The sequence below is a fragment of the Capsicum annuum genome, chromosome 1, assembly GCF_002878395.1.
Source record: "Capsicum annuum cultivar UCD-10X-F1 chromosome 1, UCD10Xv1.1, whole genome shotgun sequence".
Classification (NCBI taxonomy): domain Eukaryota; kingdom Viridiplantae; phylum Streptophyta; class Magnoliopsida; order Solanales; family Solanaceae; genus Capsicum; species Capsicum annuum.
The window spans coordinates 42,318,767-42,331,348 of NC_061111.1; positions in this window are offsets into that span (position 1 = coordinate 42,318,767).

The window sequence follows — 12,582 nt, forward strand, 5'->3', positions numbered from 1 at the left end:
GAGGGTATGTTGAGATCAAAGGAAGGTTTTTTCGATAAGCTAGGACCACTTCCATCGCCTCCGACGGAAAGAGGAATTCTATCCATCAAAGAAAGCCAAAAATCAAAAAAGTCGCTAAGAAATGGAGCAAAGAAAGCGGCTTCCAAAGAAAAGTCCCAATTAAAGTGTAAAAGGATAGGAGTAAGCAAAAGGACACTGAGACTGAGAAAAATGCGTTTCAAAAGAGAGAAAAACAAAGCTGACGTTCGTTCTCTTCCTCTGTGCATCTCTCTTCTTAAGCTCATCATAAGCTTTTTATTGACTCGACTAAAGCTTATCATAAGCTTTTTATTGACTCGACTCAAGCTCATCATAACCTTTTTTGATCTTCTTCTTCGTGTTCTATTGATCAGATTACTCATCTGTTGGATTCATTTTATAGTGTTGTAATATGAATTTAACATATGGGTCATCTGTTGCAACAGATTAGTCATATATTGCAACAAATTACTCACTTGTTGCAATAGATGACTCATATGTTGAATTCATATTGCAGGTTCTATCCATTGTAGCAGTAGTAGATACACGAAATAAGAAATTCAACAAAAATTATAATTTTACTTACAAAATAAGCTATGAAGTAATGTCCAAGTGATATACGAACAAAATTTGACCTAAGAAATTTTTAAAAAATTTCACCAGGGGCACAACGAATAAGTAAAACACATGAAAAATTTCATGAAACGGATAAAGAAGACAAAAATAATATACCATACATCAAATGCAAAAAGATCAAGGGGACAAACATTTGAGTTCTCCTAAAAACGTTTAAGTTCCGTAATATTTTAATTGCTTTCTAATAGTTGACCCATCTGTTACAATAGATTTTCTATTTGTTTGATAATTTCCAACAGATGAATCATCTGATACAACATGTTAGTCATCTATTGATTCAAATTAAACAATTATTAGAAATAACTAAATTGATTTAGCTAAAATTAAAGACGTCTCTACGATAATGGGATAAACCTTTGTGTTCTCCTAAAAATATTTGAGTTCCCTAGTATTTTAATTATTTTCCAACAGATTATCTATTTGTTGCAACAAGTTAGTCATCTATTGCAACAGATGTTTATAACAGGTTAGTCATTTGTTTATTCAAATTAAGCTGTTATTAATAATAACTAATTAATTTAATTAAAATTGAAGACAAGTCTTTATTACAAGACCTTAGACAAGGGGACAAATGTTTGAGTTCTTCTAAAAACATTTACGCTTTAGTATTTTAAATTGCGTTTCAACATATATCGAACTCGAAACCAAATGAACCACGGAATTAAAAAAGTGACCAAAATAGGCCACCCATTTAAAAAGTTACCAAACTAGGCTAAACGTAATAATTTATTACATTTTCTACTTTTTTCTTAGTGGTCAACTAACGGAGTTGACTTTTACAAAAACGTAAAAATTTCTTACATTTTACATTTTTTTATAAACGTAAGAAATTCTTACGTTTTATAAAAAAAAAATATAAAACGTAAGAATTTCTTACATTTTACACGATAACCGAGGAAAAAATACAATGAATTTTCTAATCAATTAAAAAGGTACTAAAAAAAAGAGTTGTTCAACATAATAAAAAGTTACGTTCTTAGCTTTTTTATAGCAGTGGTCCCCCACCCACAATTCCTTTTTTCACAAATGTCCCATCACTTCTACTTTTTCCTCTTTTACATATGATAATAATGAATTTTTTGATTAGTTAAATTTATTTATATTTTACATGTAGTTCAAATAATTTATTTTTTCTCCTCTATGTAATAAATTTTTACGTTTTACATAAAAAATTTAAAAAATAGAAGTATTAATTACCTCATTAACTTAACAATTTTCTTACATTTATTCTATATAAAAAATAATCACTTCATCCTTAATTATTCGATTTCTCATTAAAAAAATTATACTTTTGAGTTTTCCTCTACTTCAAAATAGTGAAATGTTGAATTATCATCGATCAAATACACTACTATATACAAGAATTATATTTTCTTAGGAGTGTTTCTAAAAAAATATATTTTCTTATATTAATTTAGGAGTGTTCCTAAATTAAATTGTGATTTTTTACTCCATTAATTATAATATGAAACGTATTTGTGCAGGTGAGTTTCCTCAATATCCTAATCGAAACACAAATTGAAAACTACGATGAATCACTATCCGAAAAAATTAGTTTCATATTTTTAACACACCAAAAAAAATATAATTCTTCTATATAGTAGCATATTTGATCGATGATAATTCAATATTTCACTATTTTGGAGTAGAGGAAAACTCAAAAGTATAATTTTTTTTTAGAGAGAAATCGGATAATTAAGGATAAAAGTGATTATTTTTTTATATAGAATAAATATAAGAAAATTGTTAAGTTAATGAGGTAATTAATACTTCTATTTTTTAAATTTTTTATGTAAAACGTAAAAATTTCTTACATAGAGGAAAAAATAAATTATTTGAACTACATGTAAAATATAAATAAATTTAACTAATCAAAAAATTCATAATTATCATATGTAAAAAGAGAAAAAAGTAGAAGTGATAGGACATTTATAGAAAAGGGAATTGTGGGTGGGGACCACTGCTATAAAAAAATTAAGAACGTAACTTTTTGTTATGTTGAACAACTTGTTTTTTAGTATCTTTTTAATTGATTTGATAATTCACTGCATTTTTTTCCTCGGTTATCGTGTAAAACGTAAGAAATTCCTACGTTTTATATTTTTTTTTATAAAACGTAAAAATTTCTTATGTTTTACAAAAAAAATGTAAAATATAAGAAATTCTTACGTTTTTGTAAAAGTCAACTCCGTTAGTTGATCGTTAAGAAAAAAAAGAAAACGTAATAAATTATTACGTTTAGCCTATTTTGGTAACTTTTTAGATAGGTGACCTATTTTGGTCACTTTTAGAATTTTGTGGCTCATTTTGGTTCTGAGTTCACATATATCTTGTCTATTTAATAATTTTCAATAGATGAGTCATATGTTGCAACAATTTAGTCATCTGTTGCAACAGATGTCTATATTTGTTGGATAACTTTTAATAGATGAGTTAGCTATTGCAACAGGTTAGTTATTTGTTGCAACAGATGTCTATATATGTTTGGTTATTTTCAACAAATGTCTTTAACTGTTTGGTCTTTTTCCAACAGATTACTCATCTATTGCAATATGTTAATTGAAATCATAATTGAACTTATCAATTCATCTTTAATTTTAGTTAAATCAATGTTGTTATCACTGATAATGTCTTAATTCGAATCATTTCAAATTAAATTGGTCAATTAACACTTTACTCAAGACGAATAAACTTAGATGATCATGTAATTACTATGAGATTAATTGAAATCGTAATTAAATTATCAATTCATCTTTAATTTTAGTTAAATCAATTTAGTTATTACTGATAATTACTTAATTTTAATTATTTCAAATCAAATTGGTCAATTTATCATTCTACTTAAGACGAAACACTTAGTTGATCATGTAATTACTATAAATTTAATTGAAATTGTAAGTGAACTTGTTAATTCACCTTTAATTTTAGTTAAATCAATATAGTTATTTCTAATTATGGCTTGATTTGAATCATTTCAAATAAAATTGGTCAATTGATCACTCTACTCAGAAAGAACACACTTAGTTGATCGTGTAATTACCATGAGATTAATTGAAACAGTAATTGAACTTATTAATACTAGTTAAATAAATTTAGTTATTACTAATATAATGGCTTAACATGAATCAATAGATGACTAAGATGTTGCAAAAGACGAGTAATCTGTTGAAAATGACCAAACAGATAAAGACATCTGTTGCAACAGATTAGTTACCTATTGCAATAAATTAGTAATTTGTTGGAAATAACAAACAGATAAAGTCATATGTTGCAACAGATTAGTCATCTGTTGGAAATGACTAACAGATAAAGACATTTGTTACAACAAATGACTAATCTATTGTAACATATGTGTATATCTGTTTGATAATTTTCAACAAATGACTCATCTGTTGCAACAGATTAAATCCATTGCAATAGGTTATACACTTAAAGGATCATGCAATTACTATGAGATTAATTGAAAGTGTAATTATTAATTCAATTTGGCTATTACTAATAATGACTTAATTTGAATCATTTCAAATAAAATTAGTCAATTGATCACTCTACTCAGAACAAACACACTAAGATGACCGTGTAATTAATATGGGAATAATTGAAATCGTAATTGAACTTATCAATTCATCTTTAATTTTAGTTATATCAATGTAGTTATTAGTAATAATATCTTAATTTGAATCATTTCAAATAAAATTGGTCAATTAACACTTTACTCAAGACGAATACACTTAGATGATCATGTAATTACTATGAGATTAATTGAAATCGTAATTAAAATTATCAATTCATCTTTAATTTTAGTTAAATTAATTTAATTATTACTAATAATTGCTTGATTTTAATTATTTCAAATAAAATTGGTCAATTGATCATTCTACTTAAGACGAAACACTTAGTTGATCATGTAATTACTATAAAATTAATTGAAATTATAAGTCAACTTACTAATTCATCTTTAATTTTAGTTAAATCAGTATAGTTATTTCTAATTATGGTTTGGTTTTAATTATTTCAAATAAAATTGGTCAATTGATCACTCTACTCAGGACGAACACACTTAGTTGATAGTATAATTACCATGAGATTAATTGAAACTGTAATTGAAATTATTAATTCATGTTTAATTCTAGTTAAATAATTTAGTTATTACTAATATAATGACTTAATATGAATCAATAGATGACTAACATGTTGCAAAAGATGAGTAATTTGTTGAAAATGACTAAACAGATAAAGACATCTGTTGGAAATGACCAAACAAATATAGACATATGTTGCAATAGATGACTAACCCGTTGCAATAAATAACTCATCTATTGAAAATAATCAAACAATATAGACATCTATTGCAACAGATGACTAAGTTGTTGCAACAAATGACTCATATGTTAAAAATTATCAAACATAGAGGATATATGTTGGAAAATAATTTAAAATACTAAAGTTCAGACGTTTTTAAGAGAACTCAAATGTTTGTCCCCTTGTCTAAGGTCTTGTCTTTAATTTTAGTTAAATCAATTTAGTTATTACTAATAATTGCTTAATTTGAATCATTTTAAATAAAATTATCAATTGATCATTCTATTAAGGACGAATACATTAATTGAAATTGTAAGTGAACTTCTCAATTCATCTTTAATTTAATCAAAATCAATTTATTTATTACTAATAATGACTTAATTTGAATCATTTGAAATAAAATTGGTCGATTGATCACTCTCCTCGAGACGAATACACATAGTTAATCATGTAATTACTATGAGATTAATTGAAATTGTAAGTGAACTTATCAATTCATCTTTAATCTTAGTTATATCAATTTAGTTATTACGAATAATGGCTTCATTTGATTCATTTCAAATAAAACTGGTCAATATTGATCACTCTAACCATGACGAATACACTTAGTCGATAATTTAATTACTATGAGATTAATGAAAATTGTAAGTTTATCTTTAATTTTAGTTAAATAAATTTAATTATTACTAATAATATCTTAATTTGAATTATTTCAAATAAAACTGGTTGATTGATCACTCTACTCGGGACGAATACACTTAGTTAATCATGTAATTACGATCACACTAATAATGACTTAATTTGAATCATTTAAAATTGAATTGGTCAATTAATTATTCTACTAAGGATGAAACACTTAATTGATCATTCAATTACTGAGATTAATTGAAATCGTATTTGAACTTACTAAGTCATCTTTAATTTTAGTTAAATCAATGTAGTTATTTCTAATAATGGTTTAATTTGAATTAATTCACATAAAATTTGTCAATTAATCATTCTACTTAGTACGAAACACTTAATTGATCATGTAATTACTATAAAATTAATTGAAATCGTAATTGAACTTACTAATTCATCTTTAGTTTTAGTTAAATAAATATAGTTATTTCTAATGATGACTTAGTTTGAATCATTTCAAATAAAATTGATCAATTGATCACTCTATTCGGGACGAACATACTTAATTGATCGTGTAATTACCATGAGATTAATTGAAACTGTAATTGAGCTTATTAATTCATATTTTATTTTAGTAATCAGTTTAGTTATTACTAATAATGACTTAATGTGAATCAATAGATGACTAACATGTTACAACAGATGATTAATCTGTTGGAAATGACCAAACAAATAAAAACATCTATTGAAAATGACTAAACAGATATAGACATCTGTTGCAACAAATGACTCACTTGTTGCAACAACTAATTCATCTATTTGAAAATTATCAAACAGATATAGACATCTGTTATAACAGATGACTAAGTTGTTGCAACATATGACTCATCTATTGGAAATTACTAAATAGATAAAATATGTGTTGAAAATAATTTAAAATACTAAAGCTCAAATGTTTTTTAGGAGAACTCAAGCGTTTTTCCCCTTGTCCAAGGTTTTGTCTTTAATTTTAGTTAAATCAATTTAATTATTATTAATAATTGCTTAATTTGAATCAACAAATGACTTACCTATTATAAGCATTTATTGCAACAGATGACTAAATTGTTGCAACAAATAGGTGATCTATTGAAAAATAATTAAAATACTAGGGAACTCAAAACATTTTTAGGAGAACTCAAATTTTTGTCCCATTGTCTTAAAGACTTGTCTTTAATTTTAGCTAAATCAATTTAGTTATTACTAATAATTTCTTAATTTGAATTAACAGATGACTAACATGTTGCAAAAGATGATTCATCTATTGGAAATTATCAAACAGATAGAAAATTTGTTATAGTAGATGGGTTATCCATTAGAAAGCAATTAAAATACTAGGGAACTTAAATGTTTTTAGGAGAACTCAAACGTTTGTCCCCTCGATCCTTTTGCATTTGATATATGATACACTATTTTTGTCTTCTTTACATGTTTCATGAAATTTTTCATGTGCTTCACTTATTCATTGTGCCCTTGTTGAAATTTTTAGAATTTTTGTAAGTCAAATTTTGTTCATATATCACTTGGACATTACTTCATAGGTGATTTTGTAAGTATAATTATGATTTTTGCTGAATTTTTTATTTGGTATATTTGCTATTGCTACAATGGATAGAACCTGCAACATGAATCCAATATATGAGACATTTATTGCAACAAGGGAGTAATCTGTTGCAACATATGACTAATCTGTTGCAACAGATGACCCATATGTTGGATTCATGTTACAATACTATAATACAAATCCAACAGATTAGTCATATATGTTGCAACAGATTATTCATATTGCAACATATTAGTCAATATGTTGCAACAAATTCGTCAATATGTTGCAACAGATTAGTCAATATGTTGCAACAGATTACACATCTGTGCAACAGATTACTCATTTATTAGATTCACGTTACATGTTTTATCTACTGTTGAAAAAACAGTAGTAGCAGATACACCCAGATGAGAAATTCAACTAAAAATTCTAATTTTACTTACTAAAATTATCTATAAGTAATTCCCAAGTGATATACGAATAAAATTTGATCTAAAAAAATTTGATCAAGTAGCAATAGTAGCGATAACAACAATGTTCAACAACAAGAAGATGATGATAATGAACAAGAAGAGATGATAATGAAGAACAAGATGATGATAATGAAGAAGATGATGATGATAATGAAGAAGAAGATGATGAATAAAGCAACAACAACAACAATGAACAACAAAAATCACGAAGAGAGAGAAAACTCCAATAAATGAGAAGAGAGAGAAACATGCTTTTTTCCCCTCCATTTCTAGTTATATTAGGTTTTACATTGGATCAAAGTGTAAATTAAAAAATTTATGGGTTATTTTCAAACTTTTCTTACTTTCTTAGTCCTTAATAAAGTAATTCTCACCTCCACTCAATTATTAAGACTTGTGTCACCCACACTTCATTTTAAAACTCTTTTGTCACCTAGAGCCCAAAACCCCAGGATACATATGTAAAAATTTTTAACAACGAGGTAAATTTAACCCTAAAACATGATGTCAAGGATAAATTTGGCATTAAAGTATGACGAGGGATATATTTAGCCAATTTTTCGAATTAGATAAGTAAATTTGGCTTTGAAGTACGATAATGAAGATAAATTTAACCTCAAAATATAACAAAGAATATATTTAACTAATTTTTACGAGAGAAGTGTTTAGCCAATTTTTTGAATTAGATAAGTAAATTTGGCTTCAAAGTCGGATAATGAAGATAAATTTAACCTCAGGATATAATAAAGAATATATTTAACTAATTTTTTAAAATGAAGGAACAAATTTGACCCATTCCTCTTAATACTTTAGAAGAGTTAGTCCTCCTTTCCCTAACCTAAATATATCTAGTAGTACTTAGTTATCAAATACTAGCTCTAGGACTCCTTTTTTTAGCGTGCTATTTATGTTCTTCCCCAAAATTAATATAGGCATTAATTAAATTATATAGACCACAAGTCATAACTAAACTATTTACAAATTAATAAATGACACTGGCAGATACTAAAATAGAAATTTATAAATTATTTTTTAAAACGGGTGAAAAAAGAAATTTACAAATAGAAATAGAAATAAAAACATATGACAAATAATGATGTACTTTAATTTCGCAATTTATGTAATAGTATTCTTTTTCTTTATTTGGTAAAAGACAGCGAAAAAAATAAAAATTAGGATTAAAATTAAAAAATATATGATTAAAATAATAACAATTTAAATTTAGAGTTTTTTAGTAGAGTATTAATGTAAATACTTATTTACTAATTTCAAATTTAATTAAGAATCTAAGTTCAGTGCACCGTCAGTGCACAAAATATTCTACACTATCAGTTAACTTGACCTACTATTGCAGGTTGCCCAATTATTTTCACAAAAATTTAAAAAGAAAAAATTAAGTAACCTGCAATAGCAAGTCAAGTTACCTGATAGTATAGAATGTTTTGTACACTGACGCTGCACAAAATTCTTTCATTAATAGGATCTTTTCATTTTACTACGCCCCGTCTAAAAACTCGAATATATATATATACACTAGAGGAGCATGGCCCGTGTCAGCACTGACCCAATATTAAAATATTTATTTGCCTTTTCAATCTTGATATATTTAAATAAATTTTTTTAATAAAAAGGATTGCATATGTTTTCTAGGATTCATCCGAAATCTAGCATGAGTTCAACATATGTTATTTTAATAAGTATTTAGATAATTTAAGTTTTTAACTATTTTAATTTATAATATTTTTTATGCAATTTTCAAATTAATATATGTTACTTTTCTTGTCCAAATTATTGTGGCATTGATAGTTAATTATATTTTAAAAATAATTTAAGTTTTTAATTATTGTAATTTATAATATTTTTCTTCTATTCCAATTTCAGTGACCTAATATAATTTCAAGAGTCGACCAAATATTTTATATCTTTTAAATTTTTTAAGTTCTTAATTATTGTGATTTCTAGTATTTTTCATGTAATTTTTTTTTGAAATATATAACATATTAAATTATTTTTAGATATTTTAAGTTGTTAACAATTGTAATTTATAATACCTTTTATGTAATTTTTGAATAATATATGCTACTCTTCTTGTCCAGAATTTTGTATCGACGACAGCCAATTATATTTTTTAAATAATTGAAATTTTTGATCATTGTGATTTATGATATTTTTCTATCTCAACTTATGTGGCACAATGCTTAAATGACTATAATAATTAATTAGGGGTGATATAGTAAAATCACGACTAAAGCAGCTGAAGTAGAAATCAGTCAATTTTTTTTGTTAATTATTGTTATTTATAGTACTTTTTATTTCATTTTCAAATAATATATGTTGCTTTATATCTTCTTCAGTCACGTCCCAATTTATGTGACACTAATATAATTTTGATAGTCAATCAAATATTTTATGTTGACATATCATTTTGTTATTCTTATTTTTTTAATACATAAATGACTTATAATAAGGAGTGATATATTAAAATCATCGTTCTAAAGACGAAAATTTAATTTAAAATATTAAGAGTTAATTTTGTATTTTATGTCTATTTTATTTTTTGTTAAATATTATTTATTTTCTTGATACCTAGATGACTCATAATAATTAATTAAAAGCGATTAATTATGTTATTACTATAAAAATTAATATAATTTTATCATATCCAAAAGTAATCATCGATAATTCACCAGAATAATATATTAATTAAATACGGATGCTATATTTGCATATGCAAAATATGATATTATTAAACATTATTGGATAGTGCATTATATATATCTTTCACAATAACAAAATTTTACTATATATTTTTATTTATTTCTTTTTAACTTGATACATATTGACCCAACACAAATTGTAAGAAAATATTCATTAGAAATTTATTTTCTTAAATTAAATTTCTTAATTTTGTAATTTAAAAATTTAAAGTTAAGTTTAAATATTAGTATTTCTATATAAGGAAAAATTAATTTTTAAAATTTAAATTTACTAAAATAAATAAATAAATAAAAATATTATTTTTTATATAAAAGTAAATTAAAATATTAAAATTAATTTACTTTAACTTTTTAGTTGCAATTAATTAAGATAATTTTTTATTTTGTCATAATTTATGCTGCACTGATAAAATTTTGAGAGTTGAATAGAACTTTTATCTATTTTTAAAAAAGTATTTTAACTTGTTACTTATTGTGATTTATAAATTTTTTTACGTAACTATCAAATAATATATTTACTCCTTGTGTCCCAATTTATGTGGCTTCGATACAATTTTGAGAGTCAACTAAAATTTTTATATATCTTTTAAATATTTTAAGTTGTTAATTATTATGATTTGCAGTACTTTTTCTTTTATCTCAATTTATGTGGCATTGCTAAAATAATGAGAGTCAATAAATTTTTTATATGTCTTTTAAATATTTTAAGTTATTAATTATTGTGATTTCTGGTAACAAATTAGTTTTGAACATGATAGCCAATTAAATAAATAAAAAAATTTAACTTCCAATATGTAGTTATAATTAATTAATATAAATTAATAGAATATATTAAATGTTTAAATTATTATGATGAAACAATGGAATTATTATATATTGGGGCATGGTATGTAATTAAGTGGGAGTAGAGGGATTTTTTTGGTAAGAGTCAATAAAATTTTTATATGTCTTTTAAATATTTTAAGTTATTACTTATTGTGATTTGTGGCAACAAATTAATTTTGAACATGATAGACAATTAAATAAATAAAAATTTTTTACTTCCAATATGTAGTTATAGTTAAGTAATATAAATTAATAAAATATATTAAATATTTAAATCATTATGATAAAATAATAAAATTATTATATATTGGGGCATGATATGTAGTTATGTGGAAGTAATTGAGTTTTTTGGTAATTGGAAGAGGTGGTTTTAATAGAATATATTAAATATTTAAATCATTATGATGCAACAATAAAATTATTATATATTGGGGCATGGTATGTAATTAAGTGGGAGTAGAGGGGTTTTTTGGTAAGAGTCAATAAAATTTCTATATGTCTTTTAAATATTTTAAGTTATTAATTATTGTGATTTGTGACAACAAATTAATTTTGAACATGATAGACAATTAAATAAATAAAATTTTTTTACTTCCAATATGTAGTTATAGTTAATTAATATAAATTAATAAAATATGAAATATTTAAATTATTATGATAAAATAATAAAATTATTATATATTGAGGCATGACATATAATTATGTGGAAGTAATTAATTTTTTTTTGAAAATTGGAAGAGGGGGTCGAAACCACCTCATCTATATAATAGAAAAGAAAAGAAATGGAAATATATATATAGATATATGCAATAGGGGCCAATTAAGTTGTGCCAAACAATGCAACAAGTCACCATGCTGCTTTTGACATAATTTGAGTGGCTCCTTTGCCTCTCCTAATTGCATATTAGATAACATATATATTTATTTTTATATCATAAAAATTATTATAAATCACAATAAATTAATAATTTAAAATATTTAAAAGATAAAATAGTTTGATTGACTCTTAAAATTTTATTGGAGCAAAGCAAGTAACATATATTATTTAAAAAATAACATAAAAAGTACTATAAATACAAAAATTAACAACTTAAAATATTTAAAAGACATATAAAAATTTAGTTGGCTTTCAAAATTATATCAATGTCACATAAATTGTCTCTCGAAATTATATAAATATCACGTAAATTGGGATAGTGACAACAACATATATTATTTGAAAATTATATAAAAAGTACCATAAATCAAAATAGTGAGTAACTTCAAATATAAAAAAAAACATATAAATAATTTAATTGACTTTCTAAATTTATTGTGTCGATAAAATGAGGCACAAATAACATATATTGAGCCCATATTAAATACAACTAATATATATTGTATCAGTACACACACATATATATAT